Consider the following 23,651-nt stretch of genomic DNA (forward strand, 5'->3'; position numbering starts at 1 on the left):
TACTTTAGTAACAGGAAGGTGTTTTTGTTAACTGGCATAATAGTGGAGCAGCTCATTCTGGAAGTTATCTCTAACCACATGGAAGAAAAGAGGGTCATCAGGAGTAGCCAATATATATTTACCAAGGGGAGATTTTACTTGACTAATCTGACAGCCTCCTATGAAACCATGACCAAATGGGTAGATGAAGGAGGAACTGTGAGTGTTACATAATTTGTCTTCAGTAAGGCTTTTGATACTGTCTCCCATACACAGAATTGTAGAATCAACCAGGTTGGAAGAGACCTCCAAGATCAGCCAGCCCAACCTAGCACCCAGCCCTAGCCAATCAACCAGACCATGGCACTAAGTGCCTCAGCCAGGCTTTTCTTCAACACCTCCAGGGACAGTGACTCCACCACCTTCCTGGGCAGCCCATTCCAATGCCAATCACTCTCTCTGACAACAACTTCCTCCTAACATCCAGCCTGTACTTCCCCCAGCACAACTTGAGACTGTGTCCCCTTGTTCTGTTGCTGGTTGCCTGGCAGAAGAGACCAACCCCCACCTGGCTACAGCCTCCCTTCAGGTAGTTGTAGACAGCAATGAGGTCCCCCCTGAGCCTCCTCTTCTCCAGGCTAAATGGCTCCAAAACATCCTCATAGAAAAGCTCAGGAGATGTGGCACAGATGTGAGTTGTGTGAGGTGGGTTGAAAACTGACTCGACAACAGATTCAAAGGGTTATGCTCCATGTGTGATCTCATTGCTGTCTACTACTACCTGAAGGGAGGCTGTAGCCAAGTGAGGGTCAGTCTCTTTTCAGTGGTGCACGGTAACAAGACAAGGAACAATCGATGCAAACTTGAACACAGAAGATTTGACCTCTACATGAGGAGAAAGTTCTTTCCAGTGAGGGTGGCAGAGCACTGGAACAGGCTGCCCAGAGAGATGGTGGAGTCTCCTTCTCTAGAGACTTTCAAAACCTACCTGGATGCGTTCCTCTGTGGACTACCATAGGTGACCCTGCTTTGTCAGGGAGGTTGAACTGGTTGATCTCTGGAGGTCCCTTCCAGCCTCTGACTTTCTGTGATTCTGTGACAATGATTTTCATCTTTGTGCCAGCAGTTTTGAAAAAAATAAATAAATCATAGCAATCAGTAATCAATGCAGCTAACCAGGGTCAGAATGGGAGAAGATTAACTGCCGCTTGTAAGTCAGCAGGTTGTGTAAAGGCCTTTCTCTAGCTAGGTTAGTTGCATCTGCTTTCTCAGTTTTACCAAAGTGCTCTTTGTTCACTCTTGTTCAAATGGGGAATAACTTTTCAAAGTGAATTAAAAATATCCATTCCAGAAACAAATGAAACTAAGCTCTGTAAGCATCTTGTCTCTAAAGGAATATTGAGTACTTTGGGAGAACAGAGTGGGTGGTGATCATACAATCACAGAATGCTTTGGGTTGGAAGAGACCTTTACAAGTTTTTTAGTCCAACCCCCTGGAATGCACAGGGACATCTGCAATTAGATCAGCTTGCTCAGAGCCAAATTCACCTTGAATGGTTCCAGGGGTGGGACTTGGACTGGCTGAGGCACTTAGTGCCATGGTCTAGTTGACTGGATAGGGTTGGGTGATAGGTTAGACTGGACGATCTTGGAAGTCTCTTCCAACCTGGTTGACTCTATGATTTTACTACCTCTCTGGGCAATCTGTGCCAGTGTTTCACCACCCTCATTGTGAAAAATGTCTTCATTCTATCTAGTCTAACTCTACTCTCTTTTACTTTAAATCTAATACCCCTTGCCCTATCACAACAGACTCTGTCAAAAAGGTTGTCCCTATCTTTTTTATAACTCACATCCTTCAGGCGTGTCAACCACACAACTCAACTTGGTGTGGATGCACTCAATCCCACTATGCCACTGATGAAGATATTTCACAACACTGGTCCCACTGTGGATCCATGAGGATAACACTTGTTATCCATCTCCATCTGGACACCAAGCCATTGACCACTACCCTGTGGTTGCAGCCATCCAACATATTCCTTGTCTACCAACCAGCTATCACAGTATCATCAGGGTTGGAAGAGACCTCACAGATCATCATCAAATGATGACCCATCAAATCCACGTTTCTCCAATATAGAAAGATACTGTGGAGGATGGCATCAAAGATCTTGCAGGAGTCCAGTTAGATGACATCCATAGCTCTTTCCTTGTCTACTGAGGTAGTCACTCCAGCATGATGACTAAGTTGATCAGGCAGGACTTGCCCTGCATGAAGCTATTCTGGCTGTCTTGCATCTAGGAGGACTTGATCCACGATCATCCAAAGTGCAGAAGTGAGGCTGACAAGTCACTGGTTCCCAGGGTCCTTCTTTCTACCCTTCTTAAAAAGAGTGCAATGTTTCACTTCTTCCAGTCACCAAGGTCTTCACCTAACTGCCAGGACATTTCAAATTATCATGGGCAGTAGCTTTGCAACTACATCACCAAATTTCCTTAGGATTCTCATTCATAGAATCACAGAATCAACCAGGTTGGAAGAGACCTCCAAGATCATCCAGTCCAGCCTAGCACCCAGCCCTATCCAGTCAACTACACCATGGCACTAAATGCTTTATCCAGTCTTTTCTTGAACACCTCCAGGGACAGTGCCTCCACCACCTCCTTGGGCAGCCCATTCCAGTGGCACATCACTCTCTCTGTGAAGAACTTCCTCCTAACAGTTCCCACAGACTATGTTCAACATTTCTGAGGTGGTCATGAACATGTTCTCCTCTTACAGCGAGAGGGACTTGCTTCCCAGTCTGTGTCTTGCACTCCATCAACTCAAGTGTTGTGAGAAGAGAGGTTGCCAGTGCCATACATGGTGTTGATGATGATGTAGGCTCAAAGATGAGGCATCTATAAAATCAGACTGGCTAGAAAGGGTCGGAGTAAATATTTTTTACTGACGTGCTCCTGCATTCTGTTTTTCTCCTGTAATATTGATTTACATGTGAAATGATATCTCTAAAATCTCAGTTTCATGTTGCAGCTTTTGGCTCAGATCTACCAGTTGCTTGAGGCTCAGGTTGAAATCTTGTCTAATAGAGCCACATGCAAAATTTTGAATTCACTTTCAGAAGTTCTTACTGGTTTTACACTTGGTTTATGGTAGCATATTTTCAATTCTACAGAGAACTTCCTTGTAGCCACTTGTGAGATTCATTGTAATGCACCTTGTGGAGTGTGACTATTTCTATAGATCAATTCAGCATTAAGTAACTACAGCATTTCCATGTCACTGAGCTGAATCCTTAATCAGAACTGAGATTTCCTCTCTCTCTAACCAATTAGCATATTTATCAAATAATCTCTTTTTTTCCTAGTCTTTGACTTCTGTGACTCAAAAGAGTTAAAACATTAAATGCATCGACATCCATTCTCCTCTTTGCACTGATGCATACAGTTGTAATAAATCAGAGCAGGCAAAGCCCATGACGTGTTTCTGAATGTTGAATAGGTGAAGGGGACAGGCTAATACTTGCCCATCACTGTGTGCTGTTGTCTTCTTATGCTATCACCATATTGTAGGAGAGGATGTTTTTAAACCTTACAAATCCTTACTCATGGAAGTGACTGCAGGAAAGGAAGAGCTGGAGGAGATTCATAGGCATCATGATTCTGTAAGTTGTTGCTAGCTGCATTGCCAAACATCCCACTTAAAATGATATTCATAAAAAAAACAAGAAAAAAGGGGTTAAGGTTTGTTCTGCTCCCTCCTGCCTTGCCTTGTAACTCCAAATTTCTCAGCACAGGAAAAACTTTGCCAGCAATGAAGGATTTTATCACGCTTGGTTGAGATCTTGTGTATATTTGATGGACACCAAAACTGTAGATTGTTGCAGATGTTGTTAAAGCAGTGGTGTTGCTCTATAGGGAAACCTGAGGTAGGCATTGATATAGGCTACTGGAACAGCTCTTCTCTCTTTCCCTTTTCCCGTATCCCACTATGCCTGATTACTGAGTAAACAAATACCTTTTGCAAGATTTTGTTTTCTCCTTAAGACCAGCCTTTAATATCCACTTTGTTTGCCTCTTTAAAAGCTGTTTGTTAACTCCTTGTTGCTTTTTTCAGCTTCTCAGTCTTTCCTAAGGTGCCACCTTTGGCATAAAACAAGAGTATGCATGCCCTGGATATGTTAGCCACTTATATCACCACCTATGATAATACAACCCACAGGCTTCCTGTGTCTGAAGTGCTGCTCAGTGGGAGGGATTCTTTCTACTACGTTATGTGCATCTCTCCATTTTCAAAACAACAAATGTCTGTCTTGAACTTTTACATGAATCTTTTTTTTTTCCTGGATACCTCTGGAAAGGATGAGAAATGTAGGTGTTAAAAATGAATTTGAGGTGATATTTGCCTTTCACATACATTTGCTAAAGAACAGATTACATTGAATTTACAGGGTGTAGTTTATTTTCTAGCTATAGGATTTCGAGGACAAATGTTGTTTTGTCTGAAAATGTAGTCCCCTTCTTTTTGTAAGGATGTTGCCATGATTAGCAGTAGCTTTAGACAAGTATATTTAGGCATGCAGCATAAAATTCTGATGCAGAATGGATTCTGTGGATTTTGCAAAGCATCAGGACAATGTAGTGCAGAAGAGAAATGAATTAATTTATGATTGACCTGTCATTAAGTTGATGCATGTCATGGGAATGGAGAGATGCCTTATGCTTGAGACAATCGTGTTTGTGCTTTGAATTGAGTTTTGAAGAAACCCAACAAGAGAAAATAGGATATTTAACATCTATTAATACACATAATACATGTTCCTTGTGTTAAGCAGTTGGTGGCAATAGCTACTGTCTCTGCAGTGAATTTCCAGGAGCACTGAGGAAAGCCTGCCAAAGTACCCACCATGGTTTCTGCTAATTGCTTCTTCCTTTAGCTGTGATGGCAGGCTGAGAATTAGATGTGAAATATTATTTCACACAGGGTGTTTGGTTGGTTGGTTGAGGTTTTTTTCACTTCCAATGCACAGTGGAAGAAATTTGATACCTTTCACGAGTGTCCTTGGGGGATATCCATAAAGTGAAAGGAAAAGGATTCACCATCATCATAAAAATACTTATCCAGGGTGTGGGAAAATGGGATTGACATGCCTTCTCTGCCTGATGTGTAACAGGGATTTCTCTGTGATGAATGCCTAGCTTTGCTGAGGTGTGTCTTTCTCCTGTTGGACCTGTTCCACTTTGAATAGACAATTATATATATTCATTAGATCAGAGATAGTGTGCCTGGTGATTAAGGCACTCCTTTGAAATGTAAACCCCAGTGGTGCCAGTTCCAGAACAGTAGTTTGGTTCAGGTTTTGCAGCACAAATAAGTTCCTCATCACCAACCCGCTGGTTATTCTGATTTTTCATTCTCTCTCTTTCTTGCCTTTTTAACATGCTTCCTTACCTCAATTTTCTCATTTTAGAGCATAAGTTGTATGCCAGGACTGGAAAAAAATACTAAATGAAGGTTGATTGCAACTGATAAATGTATGTAAAACATTTTGACTTGAACCAATTTGCATGGTGATAAATTGCAAGGCAGAAGTGTTTCTTTCTGTAAGGTACATACAGAGGCTATGTAGTCTGCTTGGTCTAATGGATGATCTTTTTCTGAACATCTGAACACCTTGACTACTGTGTCCAGTTATGGGCTCCTCAATTCAAGGGGGATGTTGAGGTGCTGGAACGTGTCCAGAGAAGGGCAACAAGGCTGGTGAAGGGCCTGGAGTACAAATCCTATGAGGAGAGGTTGAGGGAGCTGGGAGTGTTTAGCCTGGAGAAGAGGAGGCTCAGGGCAGACCTCATTGCTGTCTACAATTACCTGAAGAGAGGCTGTAGCCAGATGGGGTTAGTCTCTTCTGCCAGGCAACCAGCAACAGAACAAGGGGACACAGTCTCAAGTTGTGCTGGGGGAAGTATAGGCTGGATGTTAGGCGGAAGTTGTTGGCAGAGAGAGTGATTGGCATTGGAATGGGATGCCCAGGGAGGTGGTGGAGTCACCATCCCTGGAGATGTTCAGGAAAAGCCTGGATGAGGCACTTAGTGCCATGGTCTCGTTGATTGGACAGGGCTGAGTGCTAGTTTGGACTGGCTGATCTTAGAGGTCTCTTCCAACCTGGTTGATTCTGTGGTCTACTAAAAGCCAGGTAAAATGTATGCCACCTGTTTTGTACAAATATATATATAATCATCAAAAAATATGCTTCTTTCCTCATTCTTACAGCTCTGTATATTCTGCTGATGTGATGCGTCAGGATTTTGGGGGTGTTAGTTGTGAGTTTTATAGGGTATCAACAATGATCGGCGCACTGCTCCGAAACTTCAGTACAAAGACCCATCTTCTTTAATATCTTTATCAGTGATATGGATGAGGGGCTTGAGTGCACCCTCAGTATGTCTGCAGATGATACCAAACTGGGTGGCTATGTCGATTAGCTAGAGGATAGGCAAGCTTTAGAGTGATAGGCTAAGGCAAGTTGTATGAAGATGCATCAGGAATGGTGTGTTCAGCAGGAGCAGGGAGGTCATTCTGCCCCTGTACTCTGTACTGGTTAGACCACACCTTGAGTCCTGTGTTCAGTTCTGGGCCCCCCAGTTTAGGAGGGACATTGAGATGCTTGAGTGTGTCCAGAGAAGGGCGACGAGGCTGGTGAGAGGCCTTGAGCACAGCCCTACGAGGAGAGGCTGAGGGAGCTGGGATTGGTTAGCCTGGAGAAGAGGAGGCTCAGGGGTGACCTCGTTGCTGTCTACAACTACCTGAGGGGAGGTTGTGGCCAGGGGGAGGTTGCTCTCTTCTCTCAGGTGGCCAGCACCAGAACGAGAGGACACAGCCTCAGGCTGTGCCAGGGGAGATTTAGGCTGGAGGTGAGGAGAAAGTTCTTCCCTGAGAGAGTCATTGGGCACTGGAATGGGCTGCCCGGGGAGGTGGTGGAGTCGCCGTCCCTGGGGCTGTACAAGGCAGGATTGGACGTGGCACTTGGTGCCATGGTCTGGCCTTGAGCTCTGTGGTAAAGGGTTGGACTTGATGATCTATGAGGTCTCTTCCAACCCTGATGGTACTGTGATACTGTGAAGTTCAACAAGGACAAGTGCCAGATCTCCCACCTGGGTCACAGCAAACCCATGGTAAGCTACAGACCTTGGGACGTGTGGTTGGAAAGCTGTAACTCAGAGAGGGATCTGGGCATATTAGTTGAGAGTCAGCAGTGTGCCCACGTGGCTAAGAAAGCCAATGGCATCCCAGCTTGTATAAAAAACACAATGGCCAGCAGGAGCAGGGAGGTGATTTTACCCTTGTACTGGGCACTGCTGAGGGCACATCTTGAATATTGTGTTCAGTTCTGGACCCTTCACTGGAAGAGAGATGTTGAGATGCTGAAGTGTGTTCAGAGAAGGGCAACTAGGCTGGTGAAGTAAGGTGTTGTGGGGGACTGTGACCAAACACTTTACAACTGTGGATGAGAAGTGATGGAACAGTGAATCTTATCTATTCTGATTTCTAGAAGGGTAGGAAAATACTGCCTAAGGAAAGTTTTTAGCATGCTTTGACAAAGAGGTACCTGTTTAAAGATTCTTCTTTCTTTATTCCTCCCAGAAGGACATTCTGGGAGGAAGAATGTACAGGAACTGTGTATTCCATATGTGACAAAATTAATTTGTTTAGTTTTAAAGAACTGTGTGAAAGTTCTAAAGGTACAGTTTTAGCCATGAATTGCAACTGGCTTTCATAAAGAATATCACAGAATCAACCAGGTTGGAAGAGACCTCCAAGATCAGCCAGTCCAACCTAGCACCCAGCCCTAGCCAATCAACCAGACCATGGCACTAAGTGCCTCAGCCAGGCTTTTCTTGAACACCTCCAGGGATGGCGACTCCACCACCTCCCTGGGCAGCCCATTCCAATGGGCTCTCTCTGCCAACAACTTCCTCCTAACATCCAGCCTAGACCTCTCCCGGCACAACTTGAGACTGTGTCCCCTTGTTCTGTTGCTGCTTGCCTGGCAGAAGAGACCAACCCCCATATGTCAAGGAACTTAAGAATACACAGGAACAGATCTTGTAAAAGGAATTTCTTTAGCCACACAAAATATTTAAATGCCATCTAGTTGTTGAGATAAAATCTACAAGCAAGGTTTTCAGTGACTGAAATATTCACAGGCTGGCAGCAGATTTTGTAAATCTGTTTTCTGTTGTGACACTGATATTTCATAGAAGACGATAATAATTAAGTTTGGAAGGAGTTTGCAGAGGTCCAAGGAGTCCAAGCTCCTGCTCAGAGACAGGAAGCTTTGAATATAACAAGTTAACCATGGCACAGCAATGTGCCCTTGTGGCCAAGAAGGCCAATGGGATCCTGGGGTGTATTAGGAAGAGTGTGTCCAGCAGATCAAGGGAGGTTCTCCTCACCCTCTACTCTGCCCTGCTGAGACCTCACCTTGAATGCTCTGTTCACTTTTGGGCATCCCGGTTTAAGAGGGACAGGGATCTGCTGGAGATGGTCCAGCTAAGGGCTACAAGAATGATTAGAGGACAGGAGGGCATGGCTTATGAGGAGAGGCTGAGAGACCTGGGGCTGTTTAGTCTGGAGAAGAGAAGACTTAGAGGAGACTCGATAAATATTTGTAAGTATTTGAAGGTTGCCAGGAGAGAGGGGACAGGCTCTGCTCACTTGCTCCCTATGGTAAGACAAGGGGCAATGGGTGTAAGTTGCAGCACAAGAGGTTCTATCACAGTATTATTAGGATTGGAAGAGACCTCACAGATCATCAAGTCCAACCCTTTACCACAGAGCTCAAGGCCAGACCATGGCACCAAGTGCCACGTCCAGTCCTGCCTTGAACAGCCCCAGGGATGGCGACTCCACCACCTCCCCGGGCAGCCCATTCCAGTGTCCAATGACTCTCTCAGTAAAGAACTTTCTCCTCACCTCCAGCCTAAATTTCCCCTGGCGTAGCTTGAGGCTGTGTCCTCAACACAAGGGGGAACTTCTTTACTGTAAGGGTCACAGAGCACTGGAGTAGGCTCCCCAGAGAGGTTGTGGAGTCTCCTTCTCTGGAGACTTTCAAGGCCTGTCTGGATGTGTTCTTGTGTGATCTGTGTTAGATAGTATTGTCCTGCTCTGGCAGAGGGGTTGGCCTCGCTGATCTCCTTGGGTCCCTTCCAACCCCTAACACCCTGTGATCCTGTGAAGATATGTCATATGGCTCAGGGTCATGGCTAGTCAGACTTACTAAGAATAAGAAACAAAATGGACACTGAAGAGAAATGTTTCAATAAAATAGGGTCAGCATAATACGTTGAAAAGGAAAATGTTATATAGTTGTGTTTTTGAGAGAAACAAAGAATTAATTACATTTTTTGTTATTTATCCTTTGTATTTCCTCTCAGTGAAATCCATAGAGGAGCATTATGGGGCCCAAAAGAAGTCTTAAGCGTTACTTAGATTGAGTACAGTGCTTCAAAAGCTTCCTTTAATGTGTGTCAAAAGAGAAAGCAAAGCTCAGCTCTGTGTGCTTAGCCACTGGAGTAGTGCAGTGATGGCAAGTTAAGTGATGCAACAGAAAGAGATCTCGGTCATTTACCTTTAGGATTTGTGCTTCATCTTCAAAGCCTTAAGGGCCTTTTGGTTCATTAGCAGTCTATTTTTTTTCTTCCAGATTACATGCCCTAAAGACCATGATTTTGAATAAGGAAGCAAATTAAGAGTTTTACTCATGTATTTCTTTTGATGTGGAGTTGAAGAAGAGTTGGAAAGCAAAGATTATCCTATCTCGTAACAGATACGAGTATCCCAGAGTTTTAATCTAAATGATGAACCACATAGGCACTCTAGTAAAGAAATAGAACTGAAAAAAACAAACAAATACTGGGCTATAATATGTTAAGAATGTGCTAAAAATGCCACAAATTGCAAGATGAGAACAACTAAATAGACTCAATTCATACCTGTGAATATGACAGTCGAACGGAAAAGAACAATAGCTTAGCCAGTGGGTTAGAACTTGGGCTTATTCCAGCACCTTTAATACTTCAGGAGTCTCAAATTCCCCTAAGTGCTTTACAAAGCAATGCTATAGTGCTCGTGTTATCTGTCCAAATAAACCCACTGAGGTACACAGCAGTTTTCCAGGATAAAGCCTTAGAGCTGCAAGCTCGTTTAATCATGGAATTTCTGCACAGTCTCAATACACCCATGGGGGCTTTCATAGCACTCTACTACCAGCAGAAAGAGATGAGAGGTGTCATCTTTTAGAGAGGAGCTGAGGTCATCAAGTGGGAGTTTTCTTCTTTACTTTTAATTGCTAACATTACGTGGTTAAAGCCTGTTGGTTTCCATAGAGTCAGTGAAATCAAGTTTGTTCCCTAAGTCCTTGTACAGAACATGACTGTCTACTTCTGTCACACAGTTACATTTCAGCATGCCTTAATTTCCTCAGTTTTTCAGATAATTGCATTGCAAAATCTTCAGTGATGATCATGGCAAAGTTTTAAAAGTAGCCTGTCTCTTGAGTAAGCTTTGTAATCCCTTCCATTCTTGTTAGTGTTTTACTCCTGTTTGTTCCCAGCCCTTATATCTAATATTATTACCACTTAATGGATGTTCTCCTTTCCTTGTTCTGGTTTTTCTTCCACTTCTCCTGAAAACTCTGTTTGATGAGAAGTCTGAGGCTAGCCTGATGTAACCCTATGTGACAGGCAGATCTTTTTTGATGAAATGAAGCATTTCAGGCCCCAGAAGCAGTATTTCCCTCCTCCAAAGAATAGGCATTTGTGTTTTGATGAAACATTTTGGACATTTAGTTTTCTCCCATATTATTTTTTGGCTACTGATCAGACTGTTTTCTGTAACATTTGTTTGCTTTCATTGCATGTAGCTTACTAAGAGAGGACATATGTTGCTAACTTTTCATTCTGAGGCAGAATAGGCAAGGTCATATGCTCCCATGATGCTGAGAAAGACTGTTCTGACAGAGAATACTGAAGTATGACAAACACCATGCAGGAAAAAAAAGCAGGCATTATGTTGGCTACATCTTCCCCTGTATTCAGCGCTGGTCAGGCCACACCTTGAGTACTGTCTCCAGTTCTAGGCCCCTCAATTCAAGAGAGATGTTGAGGTGCTGGAATGTGTCCAGAGAAGGGGGACAAAGCTGGTGAAGGGCTTGGAACACAGCCCTGTGAGGAGAGGCTGAGGGAGCTGGGGGTGTTTAGCCTGGAGAAGAAGAGGCTCAAGGCAGACTTCATTGCTGTCTACAACTACCTGAAGGGAGGCTGTAGCCAGGTGAGGGTTGGTCTCTTCTGCCAGGCAACCAGCAACAGAACAAGGGGACACAGTCTCAAGTTGTGCTGGGGAGGTCTAGGCTGGATGTTAGGAGGAAGTTGTTGGCAGAGAGAGTGATTGGCATTGGAATGGGCTGCCCAGGGAGGTGGTGGAGTCACCGTCCCTGGAGGTATTCAAGAAGAGACTGGCTGAGGCACTCAGTGCCATGGTCTAGTTGACTGGATAGGGCTGGGTGCTAGGTTGGACTGGATGATCTTGGAGGTCTCTTCCAACCTGGTTGATTCTATGATTCTATGATTCCTATGCCAGCTATCCTAGGGGATCCTGCTTGGCAGGGGGGTTGGATCTGGTTATCTCTGGAGGTCCCTTCTAACCTCTAGGGTTCTGTGATTCCTTTGCTTTGGTAATGGTTTCATTCCTTGTCTGGATTTCCTGCCTCATAGCATTGTAGATTTCTCAGGTCTTACGAAAAACCAAATCCCTTGGACCTTTTATTAAACTCTCCTTGAATGATGTACTTCTGGGTAGAGATGAGAGAACAATATCACTTCACAGATAACAAGTGAGAGTAAGCACAGGAAGCAATCCTAGTTGAAACATTTGTAGTCATGTGTATTGTGGTGGTGTAAAGAATGTGCTGAACCTGATAAGGGGCTTGAAAACAACAAATGGCATCATGAGAGATGAAAATCTGTACCATATGGACACAATGTAACTATGGAGTCTCCCAACTCTGGCTCTGGGGAGTGTGCCAGCATACGTGGGAGAAGTGAGAATTTCATGAATTGTGTTACTCTTGAGTAGATTTGAAAGTACAAAAGAGTTCAACAGCACTCTGGTAAATATGCAAATGTCCTTGTTCTCTGAATGAGACTGAAATGTTGCTTTGATGTTTAGGCTTTGGAAACTTCAGCTTTTGATAAAACACAGTAGAAGTACAGTCTAGTATAGCATGGGCAAATACCTGAAAACGTTGCTGGAAAGACTTGGGTCTAAAACCAGGCTTAGATGTGGCAGGATTAGAGAGGTCTAATAGTAAGGTGTGAGATGGCTGAAGAACTGCATCCTGTGTGGCAGAAAAGGAGTCTGATTAGAAGGTACCACTCTTTCTTCAGAATATAAACCCAGTGCTTGTATAAATGCCAGACTCTTATGGATTTGCAAAGCAGAATCCTTTATTGTGTCAGTTTTTAGAGGCCTAAGTGTGTGGATTTAACAAACATTTTCTATCAAATTTCTGAATTAGATGCAAGTGTTTGGCATATTGCAAAGTCACCTGCTCATTTCAGTACACTCAGTTACATGAAGAAGAGTGTGTTCAGCAGGCTGAGAGAGGTTGTCCTTCCTCTCTGCTCATCCCTGATTAGACTGCATTTTGCATATTGTGGGCTGTTCTGGGCTCCCCAGTTCAAAAGAGACAGAGAGCTACTGGAGAGAGTTCAACAGAGGCCTGCAAGGATGGGTAAGGGACTGCAGCATCTCTCTTCAAGGAAGGACTGAGAGACTTGAGGCTGTTTAGTCTGGAGAAGAAAAGGCTGAGAAAGGACCTAATCACTGTCTACAAATATCTGAGGGATGGCTGTCCAAAGGATGAAGCCAATCCCTTTTCAGTGATACCCAGTGATAGGATGAGGGGCAACGGACATAACTCTGCACTGGTTAGACCACACCTTGAGTACTGTGTTCAGTTCTGGGCCCCCCAGTTTAGGAGGGACATTGAGATGCTTGAGCGTGTCCAGAGAAGGGCGACGAGGCTGGGGAGAGGCCTTGAGCACAGCCCTACGAGGAGAGGCTGAGGGAGCTGGGATTGGTTAGCCTGGAGAAGAGGAGGCTCAGGGGAGACCTTATTGCTGTCTACAACTACCTGAGGGGAGGTTGTGGCCAGGGGGAGGTTGCTCTCTTCTCTCAGGTGGCCAGCACCAGAACGAGAGGACACAGCCTCAGGCTGCGCCAGGGGAGATTTAGGCTGGAGGTGAGGAGAAAGTTCTTCACTGAGAGAGTCATTGGACACTGGAATGGGCTGCCCGGGGAGGTGGTGGAGTCGCCATCCCTGGAGCTGTTCAAGGCAAGGTTGGACGTGGCACTTGGTGCCATGGTCTAGCCTTGAGCTCTGTGGTAAAAGGTTGGACTTGATGATCTGTGAGGTCTCTTCCAACCTTGGTGATACTGTGATACTGTGATACTTGGTGCCATGGTCTAACCTTGAGCTCTGTGGTAAAGGGTTGGACTTGATGATCTGTGAGGTCTCTTCCAACCCTGATGATACTGTGATACTGTGTGTGATAAACTCAATCACAGGAAATTCTCAGCATGAGAAAAAAAGCTTTTCACTGTGCCGGTGACAGGGCACTGGAACAGGCTGCCTGGAGAGGTTGCGGTGTCTCCTTCTCTGGAGATCTTCAAAGCCCACCTGGACATGTTCCTGTGTAGCCTGCCCTAAGTGACCCTGATTTGCAGGGAGGTTAAACTCAGTGATCTCCAGATGTCCTTTCTAACTCCTAGCATTCTATGATTCTGTGAAGGGTTCACTTGATAGACTGTGGTTTGCAGTGTGGCTGTGTGCTGCTGCACTGGGCATTGCTGAGTGACATGCAAACCATTCCCACTATAAAAGTGCTACTAAACTAAGCATGGCCAAGTGAAAGGTAGAGAAAATCCTTCAAAATTCTATCACTGTACTGTTTGATGGCTGTAAGAGAGTTATATTTTTTAGGTGAGAAGTTCTTTGTGGAGAAAGTTCTTATTGAACAAAGTCTTCAGAAGTACTTAGCACCCACTGATCTTCCCAGCAGCTTCAGATTCACAGATTGCATTGGGTTGGACCTCAAAGGTCATCTCATCCAACTCCCTCTCAGTCAACAGGAACACCTCCAACTAGATCAGGCTGCCCAGAGCCACATCAGATCTGATCTCTACAGTCTCCAGGGACAGGGCCTCAGCCACATCCCCAGGCAACCTGTGCCAGTATTTTACCACTGTCATTGTAAAGAACTTCCTCCTTACGTCCAGACTAAAGCTACCCTGCTCCAGTGTAAAACCAGTGCCTCTTGTTCTGTTACTACAAGCCCTTGTAAACAGTCCTTCCCCAGCCTTCCTGCAGGTCTCCTTCAGATAATGAAACATAGCTGTAAGGTCCCTTCCCTTCTCCAGGATGAACAGCACCAACTCTTTTAGCCTGTCTTCATAGGAGAGATGCTCCAGTTCCCTGGTCATCTTTGTTGCCCTCCTCTGGACCCACTCCAGCAGGTCCATGCCTCTCTTTTGTGGAGGGTCCCATAGCTGAACACAGTATTCCAAGGTGAGGTCTCACCAGAGCCCAAGTGGCAGAATCATCCCTCTTGGTCTGCTGGCCACACTTCTTCTGATGCAGGCCAGGATGCAACTGACATATGCAAGTGCACACTTAGCTCATGTCCAGCTTTTGGTCTGCCAATCCCCCCAAGTCCTTTTCTGCAAGGCTGCTCTGAATTCTGTCATCCTCCAACCTGCTTTGATATTGAGGATTGCCCCAGTCTTGGTACAGGACCTTGGACTTTGCCTCATAAGATTCTCCTCAGCCCACCTCTGCAGCATGTCTAGATCCCTGTCCTTCAGTCTTATTAGCTGCACCGCTCAGCTGGGTATCATCTGGAAACTTGCTGAGGATGCACTCAGTCTTGCTGCCAATATCACTGGTGATGATATTGAACAGAACTGGTCCCAGTACAGACCCTTGAGGGACACCACTTCACACCCATCTCCATCTGGAAATCAGGCTGTTGACCACTACCTTTTGTATACTGTCATCTTCTAGGTATATTTAGAGGGATTCCCTCTGCACAAACATCTTGTATCCTAGAGTAAGTAATGCTATGGGCTTTAGCACAGAGGAAAAGAGAAAGCCTGTGAAGGACTGTTTCAAAGCTGCAGCAAATCCTCATCTCCAACCCTCCCAGGACCATCAATTAAGATCAGAGCTCTCAACTGTTCATCTCATTTGCAGACTATATCACTTGATTCATTCTGCTTGCCCAACAGATTTTATTGTCTGGATCTTTTTTCCCTGTCTCTTGCAAAAAAAGGTGATTTCCTCCTGTTTTCTAAGATTGACTCAATCTCAGCTTTCAGTTTCTCCTGTTGTTCAGTAGTTCTTGGAGAAACCTAATATTGTAGAACAAGGGTGAATGTGGTTTATGGAAGAAAGTGTTATTTTTTTCATCTCATGGGAGAAGGTGGTGGGTTTTTTCATCTGAAATGGAAGCACCATAAGTGAAGAAGCCTCAAGGGAGCCAAAGCTGGTAGCAACTTTACCCAAGATTCAGATGCTACTGTTTTGTGCATAAAAAAGTACCCTGGGAGAGATTACTTCTGGAAATAACAAAAATTTGCTAAGTATCCAAACTGTTTTGAATATCTATAGAAAACACATATTATCATAGACTCATAGAATCAACCAGGTGGGAAGAGACATCCAAGATCAGTCCAACCTAGCACCCGGCCCTATCCACTCATCTAGACCATGACACTAAATGCCTTAGTGTCATGGCTTTTCTTGAACACCTCCAGGGATGGTGACTCCACCACCTCCCTGGGCAGCCCATTCCAATGCCAATCTCTCTCTCTGTGAAGAACTTCCTCCTAACATCCAGCCTAGACCTGCCCCGGCACAACTTCAGACTGTGTCCCCTTGTTCTATTGCTGGTTGCCTGGCAGAAGAGACCAACCCCCACCTGGCCACAGCCTTCTTTCAGATAGTTGTAGACAGCAATGAGGTCACCTCTGAGCCTCCTCTTCTCCAGGCTAAACACCCCCAGCTCCCTTAGCCTCTCCTCACAGGGCTGTGTTTCAGGCCCCTCACCAGCTTTGTTGCCCTTCTCTGGACACCTTCCAGCACCTCAACATCTCTCTTGAATTGAGGAGCCCAGAACTGGACACAGCACTCAAGGTGTGGCCTGAGCAGTGTTGAGTACAGGGGCAGAATAACCTCCCTTGTCCTACTGGCCACACTGTTCCTGATGCAGGCAATTAGTTCCACATTTTGCTTTTTATAGGAAGGTTTCAAAAGTATGACTTTGCTTTAGCTAAAATGTAAAACTTTAGAATGAGTATGAGGTGAAGAGGAAACACTAGAATTTACATAATTTGTCTCAAACTTAGTAGTAGTTTGTGAATTAACATTCCCTCACAGCATTTGCTTAAAGGAAGGTGCTGCATTAGAAGGACTTGAAAAGCAAAACCAAGGAAATATCCTTTTTAACAAAAATAGCATCATTCCTAAGCCAACACCACCAGCATTAATAAGAGAAAAACGGCTTTGCTTAGGTTAAAGAGAGCTTAAGATTTAAGCTTCAGATAATTAGTGCCCTTCAAAAGCTGAAGGATAATTCCTGTTGTAAAATGAGGAGAGGAGAGGAGAGGAGAGGAGAGGAGAGGAGAGGAGAGGAGAGGAGAGGAGAGGAGAGGAGAGGAGAGGAGAGGAGAGGAGAGGAGAGGAGAGGAGAGGAGAGGAGAGGAGAGGAGAGGAGAGGAGAGGAGAGGAGAGGAGAGGAGAGGAGAGGAGAGGAGAGGAGAGGAGAGGAGAGGAGAGGAGAGGAGAGGAGAGGAGAGGAGAGGAGAGGAGAGGAGAGGAGAGGAGAGGAGAGGAGAGGAGAGGAGAGGAGAGGAGAGGAGAGGAGAGGAGAGGAGAGGAGAGGAGAGGAGAGGAGAGGAGAGGAGAGGAGAGGAGAGGAGAGGAGAGGAGAGGAGAGGAGAGGAGAGGAGAGGAGAGGAGAGGAGAGGAGAGGAGAGGAGAGGAGAGGAGAGGAGAGGAGAGGAGATAAAATAAGAGAAAAGAAAAGAAGAGAAAAGAAGTGAAGCATGAGTGTAGGAATGAGTCAGCTATCTTTCTGTGGGCTTTCTCTTGATTAAACTTGTTTTCTCTGACAAAACCTGCAGATGTAGGCAGCAACTCATGCTTTAAAGCCATTTAAAGAAGATGTAAGGGAGAAAAGCTTTCCACAAAATTGACCACAAACTTTAGAGTGGATCACAGAGTGTTAGGGCTTGGAAGGGACCTCCAGAGATCATCTAATCTAACCCTCCTGCCAAAGCAGGATCATCAAGGGCAGGCAATGCATTCAGGTGGGTTTTGAAAGTCTCCACAGAAGGACACTCCACAACTTGTCCCACAGTAAAGAAGTGTCTCCTTATAGTGAAGTGGAACCTTCTGTTTTCCAGCTTATACCTCTTGTTCTATCACTGAGCACCACCAAAAGAAACTGTCACCTTCATCTTGACACTCACCCCTGAGGTATTTATAGACATTAATAAGATGCCCTCTCAGCTTTCTAAGCAGGGACTAAACAGCCCCGCTACTCTCAGATGTTCAGGTTCTCTAGTCACCCTTGTAGCTCTCCTTTAGACCCTCTCCAGTAAATCCCTGTCTCTGTTGAACTGAGGAGTTCAAAACTTGATGGAATAGACCAGGTGGGGTATTAATAGGGCAGAATAGAGGTGGAGGAGAATCTCCCTAGACCTGCTGGACACACTTTACTTGATGCACTCCAGGATGCCACTAGCCTTATTGGCCACAAGGGCACATTGCTGCTCCATGATAACTGGCTGTCCACTGGGAGTCCAAGGTCTTTCTCCATGGAGCTGCTTTCCAGTAGGACAACCTCTAATCTGTACTGGTTGTTATTCCTTCCCAGATGTGACACTCTGCACTTGTCCTTATTGAATTTCATGATGTTCCCCTTTGCCCACCTCTTCAGCCTGTCCAGGTCTCACAGCACAGCCTGATGGGGTCTAAGCCACCCATCCCATTTCTGTGCCATCAGTGCACTTGCTGAGGGTGCACTCCATCCCCTCACCCAGGTCATTAATGAAGATACTGAACAAAACTGGACCTAGTACTGATCCCAGAGGAATACCACTGGTCACAGGCCTCCAACTGTTCTAATGGGAGGTGTCCCTGACTATGGCAGGGGTTTGGAACTAGATGATCTTTGAGGTCCCCTCCAACCTAAACCGTTCTGTGTTTCTGTGATTCTATCCAATCATCTAAACCATTTGTCAGTTTACCTGCAAGGATGTTATGGGATGTAGGAAGCCTCCAGGAAAAAAAATACCTTGAGCTAAAATTGTAGGTATTTTTGGCACACTATTAAAAATTAATAACACAGGCCATGTTTCAGTTTGTATTTCACAGAATCACACAATGTCAGGGGCTGGAAGGGACCTTGAAAGGTCATCCAATCCAACCCTCCTGGCACAGCAGGATCAGCTATACCAGATCACACAAGAGCACATCCAGGCAAGTTTTGAATATCTCCAGTTTCCACAACCCCCCTGGGCAGTCTATTCCAGTGTTCTGGCACCCTCACGGGGAAAAATTCCTCCCCATGTTTGTATGGAACTTCCTATGCCTCAACTTCCACCCATTGCCTCTAATCCTGTCATTGGGTATCACTCAGCAGAGCCTGACTCCATCCTCCTGGCCCTCATCTTTTACATATTTATAAACATGAATGAGGTCATCTCTCAGTCTCCTCCAAACTAAAGAGCCCCAGCTCCCTCAGTCTCTCCTCATAAGAGAAATTTTCCATTCCCTTGATCATCTCTTTGGCTTTGTTCTGTACTTTTCCAAGCAATTCTATGTCCTTCTTGAACTGGAGGGCCCAGAACTGGACACAGTACACCAGATGCAGCCTCACCTGGGCAGAGTAGAAGGGCAGGAGAAGCTCTCTTGACCTACTAACCACATCCCTTTTAATACACCCCAAGATGTCATTGCCCCTCCTGGCCAAAAGAGCACATTGTTGCCTCATGGTCAACCTCTCATCAACTAGGACCCCCAAATCCTTTTCTCCTTCACTGTCTTCCAACAGGTCGGTCCAAAACCTATACTGATACCTGGAGTTATCCTTAATACAGAAAATTCTGGGGTTAAGAACATATGGTTTGGCAAAAGAAGATTTTTTTATAAGCCTCTACTTTTTGTGGTGGAACAGAATTAATGCAAAATGACAAATGACAGGTTAGGTTATTTATTATCTAATTAACCTTTTTTCTTCCCACAAGTCTAGCGTGAAGTGTCCCTGCCCACAGCAGGGGGGGCTAGAATTGGATGATCTTTGAGCTCCTTCACAACCCTGATAATTCTGTGATTCTGTTTTGTACTTTGCCAATGCATGTAATTATTTCCCTTTCCTTGTCTCCTCTTTTCCCTAAGCAATTAATATTTTCACAAAGAAATGGCAGTATGGAAGTGAGGGTCAAGAATTTTGATTCTCTTTTGCACAGTCTCAGGAATGGGCTTGAATGCTTCATTCACAAACGTGTTTGCTGTGACCACTCTTACCTTTGCTTTTATTTAACCTGGTCTAGTGGAAGTCCATGGCAGGGGTGGGTTGGAACCAGATGATCTTTAAGGTCCCTTCCAACTCAAGCCATTCTATGAATCTATTTACTGATATAAGCATATCTTAGGGCCTTAGGGAAGAGTTACCATACATTTCTGTGATACTCTGGATTTAAGTTTACTGTGGAGCAAGAAAACATTCTTATGTGATGGAAACTCGATGTTCTTGCTTGGACAAAACCCTTAAAACCACTGGAACACATTGCAGGCTTGAATTTTGTCAAATCTTTTATTTACATACTATTAACCCTATGAGGAGAGGCTGAGGGAGCTGGGGGTGTTTAGCCTAGAGAAGAGGAGGTTCAGGGCAGACCTCATTACTGTCTACAACTACCTGAAGGGAGGCTGTAGCCAGGTGGGGGTTGGCCTCTTCTCCCAGGCAGCCACCAATAGAACAAGGGGACAGAGTCTCAAGTTGTGCCAGGGGAGGTCTAGGCTGGATGTTAGGAGGAAGTTGTTGGCAGAGAGAGTGATTGGCATTGGAATGGGCTGCCCAGGGAGGTGGTGGAGTCACTGTCCCTGGAGACGTTCAAGAGAAGCCTGGATGAGGCACTTAGTGCCATGGTCTAGTTGACTGGATAATGCTGGTGCTAGTTTGGACTGGATGATGTTGGAGGTCTCTTCCCACCTGGTTGATTCTATGATTCTGTTTATTGGCATGTGACAACTTAATTAACAATCACTTCCACTCCTTAACAACTAAGCAAAGTGGTTTCCTCAAAACTGTAAGTAAAAAACAAACCAAACCTCCCCCCTAATTTCAGTAATAGAGGTTGTGGGAGTGTAATTTGTAACCTGAAGCAGCTCTCAACTTCTGCCTTGTGCTTTTTGCTGACTGATGAACTCTGTTCAACAGACTTCCTGGTATGCTGCCATGGCAGGGTGAGTTGCAGCAACAGTTAAGTGAATTTTATGAAGCTCACATCTATGTGGGTTTTTTTTTCCTGACTTAAATGCCAGAGAGCTTCAAAATCATGTCACTTCAGAAGACTGTCAGAAATTCTTTTAGGAGCACTGAAGTAATTAAGTCATTCAAAAAAGTGTCTGTGTGAGTTTTGCTGTCACTTTATTGATCAGAATAATGAAAAGGACAAAGTGTAAAATGGTCAATAGCTTCTCTGTGGTTGTGATATTCCTGTTTAGTACACTAAAGCACAAATCACTTGGCCCTTCTAACAGGGGAGACTCAGCCTGCTCTTGATGAGGACTTTTGATCTCATTTCTGCTTCATGGCTTAGCTTCCTCCATGATCTTGTTGCAGACTGAATGACTTTACATCACTCATAATCATGCTCTCCTCTAAGGCAAAACGCAGCTCTTGAACAGAAAAAGAAGTTAAAAATGAGACACAGTAAGGAGAAAAACATTTGTAGAAGTGGGGGGGAAAATGGGGAAATGTGGAAAAATAACTTTACAAGTTCTCCATGTTGATTTAACAGTTTCCAAGGTAGTCAGTGGACCACTTTTGAAGCTTACTTTCTGGCAACAAAAAAGCTGCAAACTATGAAGATGGAGCCTGTTCTATGGCTGCTCATAGTGGTGTGTAGATGAGAAGAAAGGAAGAGGGACTAAGTAAGAAGAAGAATGGCTCTCATGGCCTGCTGGCTAACCCAACACCATTACCTTCTGAGGATCCTTACTTTACTTTTGTGACCTTTCTGTTGCTGATATAACAAGTCTTGAGGGAAGAGATTTGAGCTGACCAGAACTAGCAAGTTTTAGTTTTTTCCCCTGGCATGTGAATCATCCATCATCTTATTCTGACTCTCAGCCTTGTGTTTGTGTTCACAGAAGGTATGACACCAGTCATCTGAAGTGATAGTGTCTCTCTGTTGGAGGTTGTTGACCCTCCAGGACGAGAAGAATTTCAAACAGGTCTCTTCCCTGTTCAGCCAAGCTATAAAGGACTCAACTGATCTTTGTGGAGGTGCAAAGCCCTGTCTGAGAAAGGCATAAAGGAGGCATGCTTGTGTAATAAACACTAAGAAGTATTGACCTTCCCTTCAGAGGAGAACAGGAAAGAGGCCTCCAGGGATAGGTGGAAGAAATTATTTTGATTTGATAGTTTGACCAAAGTTTCTCTGTTTGGAAAGTAAAGCTGAGCCAAGAGAGAAACTTGAGCTTGATGGTAAAACTGTGAAAATTAAGAGATATCCAACATGAATAGGAGGAAGCTGAGGCAACATGTTTTTAATGACAACCAGGGCATGTCATACTATGCCAAGTCTTTTGTCAGACTGTGTGCATGACTGAAACTCTGCAACACAAGGCAGGGAAGCTCCTAAGAAACTAAACTAACAATTAGAAAAATGAATTCACATCTCTAGTGCTGAGTAATTTTATGTAAATCTTCCTTGTGTAGCCAGTAACTAATTATGTGAGGGTTTTATAGCAGTAGCAATTGAGAACTTGGACAAAGCAATGGCAAGATTTAGGTCATGAGATAATTTAGCTAATGTGAATTGACCATAAAATTATATGGATCTGGACCCTTATGTATTGGGACATGCAATAATGATGTTTGAGTAATGCCATTTAAGTCTCAGACCTACTCACTTTATCAGAGCTTTTGTCTCCCACCTATGTTTTGGGATTTTTGACTAAATCTCTTCTGTTGAAGATTCACAGAATCACAGAATCAGTCAGGGTTGGAAGGGACCACAAGGATCATCTAGTTCCAAGCCCCCTGCCATGAGCAGGGACACCCTACCCTAGAGCAGGCTGCCCACAGCCTCATCCAGCCTGGCCTTAAACACCTCCAGCCATGGGGCCTCAACCACCTTCCTGGGGAACCCATTCCAGCCTCTCACTGTTGGAGAACACGTTCGGTGGAGCGCTATGGGAAGATGACTCTTTGTTCACCAATGTGGTTAGATGATCAAATCCCCTTTATTTCCGTGATACAGTGACTTAAATGCATTCCAGCAAGAGGTGTGCTCCACCAAGATTGGTTACAGTCAGAGGGTCCAGAGTTATTTGTAAGGCATCAATAGGTCAGCATACCATAACAATCTGAGGGTCAGCCTCTGGGGCTGGCTAAACTCTGCCCACCTGCAGCTGCAGTCCACCCCCTGCAGCTGCATGTGGGGGGAAGCTGCCCTGTGCCTGCTATCTAAACTCCCAAGATGGATTCAAGGACATTCCCAGCACGGGTTGCTCATTGTTTATCAATTCCTGTGTGCTCTGCTAACAAGAATTTCTCCAACATCTCACCACTCTCATGCTCAACAACTTCCTCACTTCCAGTCTGAATCTCCCCACCTCCAGCTTTGCTGCATTCCCCCTAGTCCTGTCACTCCCTGAGAGCCTAAAATGTCCCTCTCCAGCTTTTTTGTAAGCCCCCTTCAGATACTGGAAGGCCCCAAGAAGGCCACCTGAGAGACTCCTCCAGACTGAACAGCCCCAACTCTTTCAGTCTGTCCTCATAGCAGAGCTGCTGCAGCCCTCTGAGCATCCTCGTGGCCCTTCTCTGGACACTCTCCAGCATCTCCACATCCTTCCTTTTTATCCTGAAACCAAGGAAGCAAGGCATCTTTAGATATACATATGAACCTCAATTCCAAAGTATCACTGTAGTATCCCAAAAGAGGAAAACTTTACACCTTTTCTTCTCTGTATCAGCTGCTATTAGTTCTTATTAAGCTTTTATCTGTGTTGTCACCAGGCCTCTGAACTCATTGTTTACTTGCTTTGTAAGCATCCAAGAGAAGTTAGGCTTGGAATAGAAAAAGGGCAGTGAATTAACTTGAGAGATATTTATGGGCAACCACTCCCAAACGTGAGAATCAGCAGATGAGGAAGCGTCAGTGTTCCACCTTGGCAAATGCAGCGGCTAAGCGACGGCTCAGCTGTTGTTTTGGGCTGAGGGAAGGCAGACATTTTCATCACTTAACATGAAACGACAGGGAGACAGAAAAGCTGCAAAGATAATTAACACTTATTTCTGGGATGGGGACGAGG

At 44.8% G+C, this 23,651-nt stretch overlaps 1 protein-coding gene across 23 annotated transcripts in view; it reads left to right on the forward strand.

The window, feature by feature from the left end:
• Positions 1–23,651, forward strand: part of DLG2 (discs large MAGUK scaffold protein 2) — a 1,415,634-nt gene that overhangs the window by 940,771 nt on the left and 451,212 nt on the right. The gene's annotated exons all lie outside the window — the stretch shown is intronic.

This window comes from Pogoniulus pusillus, chromosome 3 (assembly GCF_015220805.1).
Source record: "Pogoniulus pusillus isolate bPogPus1 chromosome 3, bPogPus1.pri, whole genome shotgun sequence".
Classification (NCBI taxonomy): Eukaryota; Metazoa; Chordata; class Aves; order Piciformes; family Lybiidae; genus Pogoniulus; species Pogoniulus pusillus.